This window comes from Echinops telfairi, unplaced genomic scaffold, assembly GCF_000313985.2.
Source record: "Echinops telfairi isolate 266 unplaced genomic scaffold, ASM31398v2 ScPeMD7_6;HRSCAF=24_1, whole genome shotgun sequence".
Classification (NCBI taxonomy): Eukaryota; Metazoa; Chordata; class Mammalia; order Afrosoricida; family Tenrecidae; genus Echinops; species Echinops telfairi.
The window spans coordinates 2,042,598-2,058,181 of NW_022103903.1; positions in this window are offsets into that span (position 1 = coordinate 2,042,598).

Sequence of the window (15,584 nt, forward strand, 5' to 3'; positions counted from 1 at the left end):
GGTAATATAATTATATACTTATGTCTTTATTGTTAGGTTTCATCTCATAACAAAACAATTTTAGGTGTCACCACACAAAAAAATTCTTATATTATGATATTGGGGTCATTTAATCTCCCTCTTGACCCATTATGTATTTGTTCTAGGTTTCAATATTTCTCTTTTGTTTCTTGACAGAGGCTTTCTCCTTAGCTTATTTTAGTATTGCTGGTAGTCCTCTCACTCTCATTCTCTCTTGCTCTTTCTATATGTATACATTCACACAAATATATATATATTTATATATATTTATATATATGTATATATATTTAGAGAGAGAGAGAAAGAGAGAGAGAGAGATACATAAATACATATATCAACATTGTGTGTGCTTGACATGATTGTCAGGTTATGAAACAGAGAAGAGATGGTTGTATAGAGACAATATTTGATATAATAACTTAGTTGAGAGCAAATTATATACAAGAGCAGAGAGGATGCACTAGAACTGACGGTGCTGATGTATATACAACTCTTTGCAAATACTACTGAACTATGTGAATTATGTCTCAATAAAAATATTGGCGAAAACAAAATAAAACGAAATGCTGCCAGGTCCTACTACATCTTCACAATCCTTGCTATGCCTGAACCCATAGTTGCAGCCACTGTGGCATTGATCTGATTGAGTACCTTCCATTTGACCAAACGGACACGCTGTCCTTCTTCAGGATGGGAGGCTTGGTCATACCGTGGTGAAGCACTCAGCTGCAACTTCAACGGTCAGTGGTTTGACCTCATCAGCTGCGTCATGGGATGATAAGGTGTTAGTCTACGTGCACAAAGACACAGCCTAGCAAATGCTGTGGAGCAGCTCTATGCTTTGCTACGGGGCCCCTCATTATTTTAATGCACTTGAGAGCTCATAGCAATAGCCATATACGTGTGCATATGTGTGCACATACACACATATGTAGGCAATTAATATGCTAGTTTAAACAAATGCAATAACTATGGGAAAAGCTTCTGAAATTATTTCAATCATTATGCATTTCTGAGAATGGGATATCGAATTTATTCTCCAAAAATAATTTTGAAAAATAAGCTGACAAGTGTGTAAATATATTGTATGCCATATAATGCCAATACAATATAATTACTTTAAATAGAAAATAAGCTGGCTCTAAAATGCATACTGATTTTTTCATTTATAGGTTCCATATATTGTTTAAATATCTTAGAATATCACTCTAAATCCTCACATTTTAAAATAGCAAATGAACTATTAGATGTCCATGAATTTAGAGATAAAACATTTATCTGAATTATATTACTTTCCCTTCACATTTAGAACCAGAAATTTTACAAGAGGCATATAAGAATTTACAAGTGCTTGGTCTTTAATTTTTTATATATGTCACCATTCTCTGGGTTCAGGAGGAATAACTGATTGTGGAAAGGCCCTTCACATTGTACTTTGATGTCATGAACTGGTAAAGCAGCAGGCTTTGAATCTATAACCAACAAAGGAGTATTGACTCATGAGGTAGCATTTCAGAACACACTTAAACCAGCATCATGTATGGGAGACCCTAGTCTTCATTTTGTGGACTCTGAATATTCTTTTAAAAAAGATCACCTCATTAAAAGCACCCAATCAAAGATGTGATCTGCTGATGACAATGAGTACAAGAAAGATGTAAATGTTCTAAAATTGTGGAAATTATTGTACAATTATCTCTAGAATGATTGAACCATTGCGTTGTATGATGTGCTAAATATATGCCAATAAAATGTAAAACAGTAAGATGGGGTTATTCCTATACATCTAGTCAAAGGAGAGAAATAAATGATTCTTATTTGAAAGATTAAAAAGGTGTATAAAAACCGATCCTTTCTCCCACTTCTATAGAAACATCTCCTGACTACTGTAAAGTGCCGATAGTTTTAGTGGCAGTGTATTTGAGTGGAGTGGCAACAGTTTAATTTAAATGTGCTCTGATCCTATGCAAATTCTGCAGCCTGGTTTAAGCCTCAGCTGATGATGTAGAGCATGGGACACATAACACCCAACACTGTAAATAAAAGCATCTTAAGTTGTTGCACAAGAACTCTGCACCAAACAAAAAACTCTAGGGAGATTTCAAAGTTGCTATATGAAACACTCTACAGTGAACCCTCGTTTATCGCGGTTAATCGGTTCTAGACCCTACCGTGATAAATGAAATTCCGCGAAGTAGGATTCCTTATTTGGAAATCAAATATTTTCGTAGTTAGAAGGCTTAGAAAAAGCAGCTCGTTTAGGAGCCATCATAGGGCTTAGATAAAATTTCTTAAAAATCGCAAACAATTACAGTACACTGTACAAAAGCAAAAATGCATCTGATACGTAGCGATGCAGACAGAAGCGTGTACAGTATGAGCCAATCAGTGGCAGTAATAACAGAGCATGCGCTGTTACGCAAAAACCGCGATAGAGTGAAGCCGCGGAAGTCGAAGCGCGAAGTGGCGAGGGTTCACTGTATATCTTTATACCTTGTCTTACGAGTGAAAAGCCTGGTGACTTGGTGGGTTGAGCACTGGGCTGCTAACACAAGATCAGGGCTTCAAACCAGCAGCTACACTGGGAAAAGATGAGCTCCTGAAGGAGCAGACAAACTCTCTTTTTCACACAGTTTCTCTAAGTGCAAATCCACCTGATGTCAGCGAGGCTGGTTTTTTGACTTTTCGCTTCTTACTCTCACTGTCTTATCGGCTATTGAATTACTACTACTAATACATTACTTAATAGCAAATACATTTGAAATATTATATACTATCTTTATTTTGAAAATGTGGACATTAAAATATTTTTTCACTGCAATATTATACTTTAGTCTGTTCATGATGACAAAAAAGTTCATCTTGGACATAATTATAGTCATAGTTTTCCTTTCCATACTCTCTGACTACCTTCAATCTATATTTCTTTAGTATTATCATATTGATACCATCAAAATAGCTCTATAAAACTTTGTAATCCAATTCTACCTTGCAAGTCTGACTAGACCAGAGGATGTACACTGGTACAGATAGGAACTGGAAACACAGGGAATCCAGGGCAGGTAATCCCTTCAGGACTAGTGGTAAAAGTAGTGATATCACAAGGGTGGAGGGAGGGTAGGGTAGGGTAGAAAAGGGGAACCGATTACAAGGAACTATATGTGACCTCCTCCCTGGGGGACGGACAACAGAAAAGTGAGTGAAGGGAGACGTCTGACAGGGAAAGATATGACAAAATAATAATTTATAAATTATCAAGGATTCATGAGGGAGTGGGGAGCAGGGAGGGAGGGAAAAAATGAGAGCTGATGCCAAGGCCTTAAGTGGGGAGCAAATGTTTTGAGAATGATGAGGGCAATGAATGTACAAATGTGCTTTACACAATTGATGTATGTATGGATTGTGATAAGAGTTGTATGAGCCCGTAATAAAATGATTAAAAAAAGAAATAAATATTTCACAATATAAAAAAAGACTTTGTAACATACCTGGGCCTACCCTTGCAATATTGTATTTTTAATTCATTTGTAAATTGTATATCTGTGTACATGTTATTTACCAATTGTATGCTACTTGGAAGAAATAGTCTATAAAATTCTAAGAAGTAATGGAAAGTGTTCCTGCTTTGTTTGAAAATTATTCTTGATATAAAATGATGATATTTTGAAATTAAATACAGCTAATTACCTTATGTGCTTCACTGTAGTTCAGTTTTAGTTAAATGTGCTTTCCATTAAAAGTGATCAATAGTTTAAAAATGTGCCTAATAACAATATTTCAGTTAGTTTTATCACTCATCCATCAAAAAGAAACTATAATGTAACTACTGTAAAAGAAACTGTTCTAAACATTTGCAGTGCTTAACATATATTCATGTGGGCTCCTGCCCTGAAAGAAACCACTTATTTTGTGCCTCTTCAAGTAGCAGTATATTTTATGATGTGCTTATGTGGAAAAACGAATCTATTATAGAATTCACTCTACTCAAGGATAGAGTAGTTGTAAAGTTAATATCTTTTGCTTTCAATATATTAACAGCAACCTTAATTCACATGTTGTGACTACTTTTTTGTGAAAAATTCCTTTCCATCTTTAATTTGGGGACAGTAAAAGGTGGAGCTCGGGAGTGTGCATGTGCTTCTTTCCTTCTTGATGAGAGCAAAAGCAGGCAAGTAAGAGCAGTTAACCATGACTGCTACACTTGTGACATGAATCTTAAATCCAAATCCCATTATTAATAGGACTTTTTAAAAGAAAAACATTGTACTTAACTGAAGATACAGCTACATCTTTTAAGAATTAAAAATAGGTGTATTCTTTATATTTTAAACCTGGAGCACTTTCCATCATTAGTGAAGAGGAAGTTGAAAGGCATAATTTAAAGCATAGCTAGCAACGTGAAGTACAAGGAGGCTTCAAAATATTCGTCGATAAAGTAGAATTAAAAGATAATGGAATATGCCTGTGAATTTCTTGACGTATCCTTGTGTGTGTAAAGTTCAGGTTATTTTTAGATAAATGGTTATTGATAAAAATTAATTTATGCTTTCAAGTCCAGCAAAATCCTATTACAACCACCCCAGTCTTGGAATACTATCTTGTCATGTATGACTGATAATTTAGAACAGATGTTTATACCAGAAATATCTCTCTTTTGATATACTTATTCTTTTTTTTTAATATACTTATTCTACAAATAACCTATTATATGTTCATTCTATTCAAGGATAATTTAGCTGTACAATAAATACATTTTTAAGAGAAATCAACTTATTACTGAAATAGAGTTTAAATTTTCCTATAGTGTAGTGGAGGAAAACCTTTTTCTGCCAAGGACCAGTTAGATATTTATATCATCATTTTCAAGACATACAATATTAGCAATGTAAAAATCAGCCTGATGTATTTGGTCAAACATTTATATAACTCATTTCTAATGTGATGCCTAGAACTGCTTCTCTCTGGTGAATCATGTGATGTTACTTGATATTAATAATGTTGACACCCACAACTGCTCTTCCAGGTTTGCATTGGTCAGTCTAGAGCACAGTTGATTCGTTGAAAAGTCATTGCTAAGGGCAGTAATTTTTCCAAACAAAGTTGTCTGTGGTAGGGCGGGGTGACTAGAGAAACAAATCCAGAGACACTTATATATGTATAAAAGAGAGCTTATATCTTGAAGTAATTATACATGGAGAAAACATCCCAGTCCAGTCCACCTCAAATCCATAAGTGCGATACTAGACTATAAGTCCCTCTTCAGACTCATGCAGCCACATGCAATGATGCAGAATGCAGGAAGAACACAGGCACAGTGAGTGCAATGTCTTGTGGATCCAATGGCAGTGGATGTATCTCTAGGCTCCGGTAGCAACCAGGGACAGCTACCAGGAAGGTGAAGGCAGAGGGAGGGGACCCTACAACCCCCTGAGCCACTTGCACAAAGAGTCACCCTCAGGCTGTGACCTTCCTGATAGGCTAGACTCCACCCCTATACTTCTTTATAGATCAAGTCTACCTGAAATTCTGTAACTACCAGAGATGCATATGTCAATGCATGCATGGCTCTGCAAAGTATTAAATTCATCACGGTTTAAGTAATGTTATAGAACCCAAGCAGTGGGACAAGCTCTACCTAGCTCTCAGCTAATCATTGCTCAGATGCTGATTGTTTTTATGCTGTAAATTGTCAGGCACATGAGCTGGTATGTTCCATGCTGAATGGTGTAGCAAAGATATTCAATTAAATTTTTCTTCTTGTGTCCTTGATTCTCTCATTGAAGGCCTCAAGTAGTTTCCCACATTCACCAGCATGCTCATTGTAGGCTTTTGTCCTTACAGAATGGGGAAATGCACCATGATATTCCTTCTGAGTCACACTTTCCACGGCCTTAATTTGGCTTCACGTGATTTTATGTTTGCAAGCAGGGATCTGAGAAGTAGAGTGGGGGCTAGGGCTTGATGTTTGGCTCTGAGAGTCATGTGCACCATGACTCCCTCAGCCACTTGCTATCCCTGAGTTCCCTGTCAGGTTGTCCTTTCATCTCCATGAGCTTCTTGATTTCATCCCACAGTGTATAACTTACCTTCTCAAGTGTCAATTCAACATTATTTCAGGGATAATACAGTTCTCTCCAAGAAACCTTCAGCTCTTGTTGGTTGTAAATGGCTTCCAGTGACAGGCGTTCCTCTTAGGTGTCAAATTGGAGTTATCCCAAGAATGAAGAGGTCAGTGTTTGTTAGGTATGTTGTCGTCTCACAAACTGGCGAGAAAAAATTGGAAATCTCCTGCAGTTATCTTCCGTGGTTTTTCAGTGGCCTGTGCAAAATCAGCTGTCCAGTCTGAGACAAGCTAACACTCTGGAACAATCTTACTTTGGTGCCAACAGCTCGGCTGCAGCCCCCTTGCATCCTTTCATAAACTGCCCTCTTCTTTGTCATTAGCTTGATCATTCCAGCTCACCAAGTAACTCATCTGAATAATGCTGTCTCGGTCACAATGGGGCCTAGTGAAAGGGGCTTGTGATTTCACACAAGAAAGACCACTGGTTTTGCTCAGATGCATTTGGCTTCTCCCCCATTGAGTTTAGCATGTGAATTTCTGTACGGTGCCCCAGGCTCGCTCTGTTCATTATTGCGAAAGCAAGGACACAAGCCAGGCGCCGAGGTTTGCCTTTGACCTCAACAACATCGAAAGCCATCATTGATGTGTTTCCTTTGAAAAGATGGATGCTGTACACCAACTCTTCTTTTTTGTCGTAGTTGCCATTTGGAAGACTTCACACCCCTCAAGTTCAATAACTATCCAGCAGATTCTTGTGCTTTGATCGTCGTTCTAATCCTACTTCGTGAAGTTGGAACATATCCAACGTTCCTCTCATCAACTCTTGAGGCCTCTTCTGTGCACAGTGATTTCCTTCATCTTAATCTGAGATTCAGCTTGTGTGAGGATCGTTGATCATGGACGCGTGGATAACGATCGCATTGGGGTTATTGTCTTGTGCTGACAAAGAAGTGGAAAATAACGTTATTGGTCATGGTGGGCAAGGTCATCGGCGTAGCAAGGAATTAACTCATCCCATCTCTCCAATCATCACTGGATCACCAAAGTGTTGCCACAACGTGTTTACTCCCAGCCTGTTCAGCACTTACTGTCTTTTGTGTCACCACAATCCCAGTAGACCAGCTACCACTCACCATTCTGTACTTCTCCCCTAGACAATCACTCACTTCGGTTGTTTTATGCCTTTACAGATTTTCATTTTATCTTTAAATTAGGAGCACTTCTGTCTAGTGGGTTGTGCACTGGACTGTTTAACCTCAAAGTCTGCAGCTTGCAACCACCCTTCAATCCCCCAGACAGAAAAGTCTTTCTTCTCCCCAAGGGTTTGAAGCTTTGGAAACCCAAAGGGTCAGTTCTCTACTCTGTCCCACAGGGTCACGCTGAGTAGGAATCAACTTGGTCATAGTGAGATAGTTTTGTGGCTTATTGTTGTTTTTCCTTCATGTTATTAAATGATATATGGTTCAGTGTTGTCCTATTTGAATAGCAGGGTCAGGTCTCATGTTGCATGTATTTCTCTGTCGTTTGGATGTTAGCCCTATTCATTTTTAAATTTTGTCAGAAGCTTTTTGTGAGTTTCATTCAAGTAGATTCATCCCCTGAAGTTTGCTCACATTTTGCTACTACACAGTAACGTCTGCCTATACATGAGTATCCAACCTTTAATTTACCCATTCTATGGATTAAAGATACCTTTGTTGTTCTTAATCTGATTACAGAAGACTTTACTTAGAATTACCCCTGTAAATGCTTCTCCAGACAATGCTGGAGTTGCATTTTTGCTCTGTGCATATTTAATTTTACTGAATAATCCTACAAAGTAAATTCAACTGCTTAAACTTTGGCAATAAAATTGAAAAACTGACGTGTCAATCTAACACAGGGGGTATATTTGGGTCCTGCCAGTTTATTTCCTCTATTGCATCTGGGACTTTTATCCCCTTTAGTCTCCATGATTATATCTATTGGCAAGAGGGTGTACCAGAACCACCCTCTTTATTTATTTTAGAATCTAGAAAGGTTCTAAAATAGCTATAAGATGTTCTAATGATTAGAACATCGTCTAACTATTTTAGCATCTTTCCAGATATGTTATTGTTTCTGGCAATGTAGAAACAAGCCACAACTCTATTTGCTATATAGCTAAAGGACACATTGATAGATCGTAGGATATATGTAATTCAACTTTGATACCCAACTCATCTGCCTCCCTTTCAAAGTATGTGTGTACGTATATCAATTTGTTGACAATTGTTGATTAAGGAAATAGTCCACATCCTTGGAAATGTTGGGATTTTCAGACTTTTAAAAAATGTTAGCCAATGTCTTGAATGTAAGTACTTGCAGTGTAAGTACTTTATACTGCAGTTTCATTTTTTCCCTTCCTAACTAAAATTGTGCTTGTGAAAAGTTTGGTCTTACCTTGTACTCACTTTTATATTTTCAGGTTGTTGTTGTTTTTTAACTTGTAAGAACTTATCTCATCTGAATGCAAAAGTCAAATATCTACCACAGGTGTGTGTTTTATTTCTTTATTACTTCTATAAGATCTTTTAAAATTGAGAATATTTTCTATTCTTTGAATGTTTTTAATTTATCAAATTTGTTTGATGAGCTACTTGCATTTTTGAAACCTATTTTTAAAATAGTTTCTTACCCAAAACATGATAAAGCTCTGTATATTTTCCAAAACTATTTAAAATTCTGCCTTATGTATTTGTACTCTTGATAATATATAGTAGATTTTGTTGTTCTTTTAGCCTGTATGGTGATAGTGGTGCTTAAATATCTAATGGGAAGTTAGGAATTATTGCAATAAGACACAAGGGAGTGTTCTTAGGAAAGTATTTTGTAATCTATGAACATAACATTACAAAGTCCAGGAGGGATGAAACATTGAAATTTGTTTCTATATCTCCATATGGAATAAGTTTTCCCAGGAAGCACTTTTTATTGATTTTTTACATGTTCTCTATTTATGGACCATACTAGCTATGACATGTGTTAGGATGCCATGTACCTGCTAGTCTGGGCTCTCTGCTCAGACTGTTGTATTTGTCTAGGTTTCTCACTAGTTGTTCCTGGCTTACTCACTGCTGACAAAGGAAAAAATGTGATGAACTGGAATGTGGGAGTGCACCAGAAGGGGGACAATCACAGGTCAATGTCTTGCCAGAAACCTAACGTCCCTCTTTAAAGAAAAAGGCAGCCTGTATGTTGCATAGCAAGCAATTCTTTTTATTGGTAGAGTAGAAAACAATGATGCCCTATTTAAATACGGCAGCCAAATGAACCGCTTTGAAGATGTTTTTCCATTCACATCAGTCTCCGGAAAAAGACTGACATTTAATGTAATGGTGATGCACTGGGCTGCGATCCACATGGTCAGCAGTTTAAAACTAACAGTAGCTCCAGGAGACAGACTCAGCTTTCTACTCCCTTAAAGAGTTGCACACTCAGAAGTCCACAGACGGTCACTCTGAGTCAGCGTTGATTCATGACATTGTTTTCTGAATTCCGGAGTTTGGTTTTTTGGAGGCTAGTACCTTAACATGTGATTTTCATTCCAGTTATTGTTCCACACACCCATATTTTGCAAATACCAGTTTATCCCAATTTTAGTTCATTGGCTAGGGCAGAACTGGTTTAAACCACTGCGATCCCTTGATTTGTTACCCTGCTGCTAATGTTACAGTGTTACAACAAAAATCATTTTGTAATATAGTGGCCACTTACTTGCTATTTTGTTATCAAGGCAGTTCTGTCTAATAAATGAATGCCACTGTTTGGGGATAAGGCAAATGTTATCAAAGTGGAAAGCGGTGCCAAAAGCCTCACTCAAGTGTCTGGGAGTTTTGTCTCTGTAAGGGGTTGAGCACTCAAATATCATGGTTGCCTTTATTGCTCTTGAATACAATTAATATTTTCTTGTTCATCTTTTGTATTTATTTTCAGTCAGAGTTAGGTTAAAAACATTGTCCTCCATTAATGGAGAAAGAATCAACCTGTCCTTTGATTTTTGTTTCATTTATTATTTATTTTTAAGTTGTTTTGTACATTTTTCAAATTTGACTTATTCATTTTACACCTTACTTCTCCTAGGTCTTTAGGGTACAGTGTAGCAACGATGAAACATACAACTTTCCTCTAGTTCTTAAATGCTTCCCCCACCCCCACCCCACTATAATGATTCCAATTCTACCTTACAAATCCAACTGGACTAGAAGATGTACACTGGTATAGGTAGGAACTGGAAACACAGGGAATCCAGGACAGATGATCCCTTCAGGACCAGTGGTGAGAGTGATGATACTGGGAGGGTAGAGGAAGAGTGGAGTGGAAAGAGGGAACTGATTACAAGGATCTACATATAACCTCCTCCCTGGGGTTCAGACAACAGAAAAGTGGGTGAAGGGAGACATCAGACAGTGTAAGATATGACAAAATTATAATGATTTGTATGTTATCAAGGGTTCATGAGTTAGTGGGGGGGGGGGAGGGAGAGGGGAAATGAGGAGCTGATATCAAGGGCTCAAGCAGAAAGCACATATTTTGAGAATGATGAGGGCAACAAATATACAAATATGCTTGACACAATGGATGGATGTATGGATTGTGATAAGCATTGTACGAGCCCCCAATAAAATGTTTAAAAAATAAAAAAGAAAGAAAAAAATCTATCCTCAATTACTTTTAATATGTTAACTTTTATTTTATAGTTTATCATATTTCGGCAATATTGTAGTCCAATTTTTCTTTGCCCCACTCATTGTAACTTGTTTCTCCATGAGCTTAGACATTTTCGTTATAAGCTGGTGACCTGAAAACAGATAAATAGATCTTCTCGGTTTTTCAAATTTAAAATGTTTCCTTTCAGAGAGAATTTTCTGTCTTGGGATGTACCTGGAAGCATTATCAACGAAAATCCACTGCAAAATCCAAAGCAAATCCTTTGCTTGCATCATTTTCACATGATGAAATTATGAATTCTGGGCTCAAATATAAATGGTGATCATGCAATTTTTTGTTTCTTAGCTTGTTTATTATGATTAGTATTATTTGCTTGTTTCTTTCTACTCACATTCCAGTAGATAAAGCTAAACTTAAGACTGGGTGTGTTTTCTCATATTTTTTTCTACTGGGCTAAATTTTATTTACCTCTCCCAATACACACACCTCAACCTCTGTTCACACACTGAATAGGTTATACATTGTGATTATTTCTTCAGAATTGTCAAATGCTGTTTTCACCAAGCAAGGGCATCAAGAATTGCATCCTGTTCATGACATGTGTCCTACTAAACATTGGTGATAATCCTGCAAGATTAGCAATTCACTCAGAGCAAAGTCCAAAATCAGTATTTCTTTAATTCTGAAGATTCACACTTTGATGTAATTTTCTTTCTTTTTCCTGTTATATTTTCATATTGGTTGTCAGTGAAGTTTAGTTCAAGTATATTTTAAAATATATGTGCTATAGTTTGAGGTTTCTTTGTTTCTTCTGAATAATCAGAAATAGTTCGTTTGTATCTTGCTTTGATTGAACACAACTCCATCTGAATAGTATTATGTCCATTTTTCTTAATTAGTGAACTTTATTTCATACATGTTATGGATTAAATTGTGCTCCCTAAATATATGTTATATATCCTAACCCTTACCTCTATGATTCTTAGGAGAAAATGGGGCTGTCTACACTGGTAAAAATGAAATCTTGAAAAACAGCTAGCCCAGTTATATTCAATTCAATAAGGTTGCTATGTGTCAGAATGTACTCTATGGGAGTGGGTTCACTTTTTGCTTTTATTTCTGTAATTATCATCGCATTTGGGAATGACTTTGTTATGCTAACGAAGCAGTGTGAGTATAAGGCATGTTTGAAGTCAAATAACTTTGAGATATAAACAAGCAGAGTAAGCAAGCCAGGAAGCAGAGGTGGGGAGACAGATGCCAGCAAAGAGACTAGGATTTTCCTCCTAGTCTGGACTAGGCCCAGATTAGGACTTTGACCCTGAGCTGACCGAGGAGAAAGCATTATACTCGAAGCATTGCTCTGATTTCAGACTTCAAGAAACCGTGAGAAGAAAGGAAAGTTCTGGTTATGCAGTTCCCCCACGTGGTATTGCTTCTATCGCAGCTCTGGGAGCTCAAGACAGTATATTCAAGGTCTTATCCTTGTCCAAAATATTGCTAGAGCCTGCTTTTACATAACAGTACACTGAAATTACCTTTCAAAAAACCTTAGTTTACAATTTATTGTGCCTTGTTTTTTCAACAGAAAAACAAATATCTTCATTTCAAAAAAAGGTTTAAAGGGGAAATTATATTAAAAATATTAATATAGCATAATCAGCATAGCGTGGTTGCAATATTTCAGACGGTCAAGCGTCACCCATGTTTTTCATTTGGGCACATAAAATAATTAAATTGAATTTGTGAATGGAAATATAAACGTAAAAGCTAATTCTGTGGCCTTTTCTGTAACGTCAGAAGGTTCCAGGTTTTGTACTATGGTTGAATGTTTCTTGCGACATTAACTCAGGCCATTGCTAAGAGGTTACAAATACCAATTCCAAATAGAATAGAATCCATTCAGGACCGTAACCGACCACTCACCTGTGTCTAATTACAGAGTTTGTATGTTAGTACCATGTGACTAGAATTGATGAGAAGCAGCTGCTTATGGGAATGGAAACATGCCACGTGCCCCTGGGGAATGCGGTGGGTACAAGACCAGCTATGTCTACAAACGGAAAGACTCCAAGCGTTCAAGTCTTCTCTGCATTGTAAAGGGGCTGCACCAACACAAGCTCCTCTCCTTGACTGAGCGTGACCAAAACGTGGGCAGCCATGGACATGAACCTTTGGGTCTGGGAGCCACTAGATGCTGCTGCTCTGTATGTTTTCATGCTTCCTGGCCTGTGACGTTCCTGAGAGCTGTCAATTTAGTGCTGAGTGAAGGGTATAATGTTTCACATATATGATGTTAGTCTGAAGCGAAAACCTTTTTGATATAAGAAAAAAATGGATCATTAACTAAATATCCCAAAGTCAGAAATATATTGAAAAATTAGGGTTATTTATGGAGGATTTTCTCTATAAATTTCTGTTAAAATTGCAATCAATATATGACTGTGTGTTATACACTGCTATATTTTAAAGACAACCTGAAATAAAAAGTTATATATTTTTAATATATTTTAGGCATGGTGAACAAAAGGTTTATTTTAGAACCTAAGTGGGAATAGATTTTATTGACCTTTAAGTTTGAATAATCCAATATCCTCAGATAAAAACATATTGACACCTCTCTTTCATTCATGTAAGTTTTAATAAAGATGACTTTAATAGTTTATAGTTAGGTAATTAATCAAAAAGTAAGCAACTATTGTTAGGCAGTAGAAATCTCTACTTAAGAATTTGCACTCTAATCACAATGTCAATTATTATCATATCTATTTTTCACAATCTTGATGAAGAACAATTTTTATTCCTTCACTTCTAACTTAGACTTGCTATCTCCACAGCCTGGTGAATGATGGATCAAAAATTGAATTTACCACCAAATAGCTCAAGAAAGAATGATGAAAAATGCTTTTTAAAAAGAGAATCAGTAATTAAAACATCATTCTTGTTATTAAAATACGACATATTTAAAACACGTGAAAGAAAGTAGATAACCTTAAAAATCATTTTGGGGGTGAAATATAAAAGTGCCTTTGACATTTATTTTAATGACACCATACAAATTGTATAGTAACTATCTTATTCATTAATAATCTCTATAATCATAAAAGGGCGAGTAGAAAATTTATACTTACATAAGTGTTTCATTTGAAAAATAGCATATGCAAATGTTTGAGTTATCTATGAACGATATGTATGTAGCTGTATATATATGCACTTGGGCTGCATGTGCATATGCATATACATGTGCTGTATGTCTGGGGGAGTGTATTTTATATATTCAGTATAGCTGATTCATGGGAAATATAGAACTTAGCAAACCTGTAAAATCAATGCTTCCCTCTTCATTAAGTGTGTGGTGTAACATTCTGAAAAAGAGAGAATTAAGTTAGCAGAATATGGCTATAGATGAAACAATTCAAGGCAATTTTCTGTAAAAAGTTTTGAGGGGAAAAGCCCATATTGATCAGTACTAAGTAGTAAAAATTTATTGCACTGTTGTCAGTTCTTTTATTCTGGATCAATACAAATCTCACCAAAAGCTTCTTAAATGCAGTAAGAATCTGAGCAGACCTTTTTGTCACAGATTAGAGTTAAGGCAATGAAAGAGCCCCCGAGGAAAATTGTCTTTCTGGCTGAAATATCAGCCGTTTTCTGTTTCCGAAGTGTACTTCGCGTGTACGACATCTTTATTGATATTTTGCATGCCTAAAAAGAAAAAAAGTGCTTCCATATTTGTGTGCAGAGAAATGCAGATGAGGGTAAGAACCGGAGTGCTCAAATGTCCATTCCTGGTTTCTAACGAAGTTCCACAAGTTGATGCATATTATGTTGATGAGAATTGGGTTGGAGAAGCGGAGACCAATGAAATCCTGCCATATTTTTAGACTAGTCTATTACATTGATTTAAATGAATAAAAACGAAAATGTAATGTTTTCATCAAGGTGTACAATAGTTTCATTTATTTATTATTTTAAGAAAGAAAACATTGTCAATGGGATAGCATTTAAATTTAGATTTCACACAACAAAGCAACTCCATGAAATAGTGGGATCTAATTTGGAACTGCAGAAAGGGTTCTTGGGCGTTTTAGCCAAGCTGCATTTCATGAATTCTGATAACACTAGAATTTCGTAATCTTGGCAGCACTGTAATGTCAGTTTGCATAAGTAAACCCATCGAGGCTGACTTATTTTGATACAGACTTCTTTGGGCAAATTAAATTATTGGATAGAGAATGCACATGCATTTTCCATGGTATTTATGTCAATTTAATTTTATGAAAGGTATTCATTTAATTGTGTGGGGTTTTTCTTTTAAAATTAAAAGAACAGTCTGATTTTGAAACAATCTGATCTGTAACTTTTACTGAGTTCTGTTATTATAGTACACACCCCCCTTGGGAAATACAGTGCTGAATGATTTGCATGAAAGCCGTCCCCCACCCCTTTCCACAAATAATTGTCATTTTAATATTGAACAACAATTCTTCATGAATCTATCATAGTTTGACATGGTCAACATGTGCCTTCCATGTTTGTTCTACATTGACTCCCTCCCCTAGGGGAAGTAATTTTGTAAACAGGTTATATAGTTTTTGTTTATTAACAACAAAAATGAAAACAAAGCCACGACAATAAAACAACCAAACAACAACAACAGCCAAACAATATAGTGATGCTTACAGAAAGGCCTCCTGTGGGGTGGGAGCATTTGGCAAACAAACATAACAGACACATGCTATTTGTGTACAAACAAACAAACATAACAGACACATGCTATTTGTGTACAAACAAACAAACATAACAGACA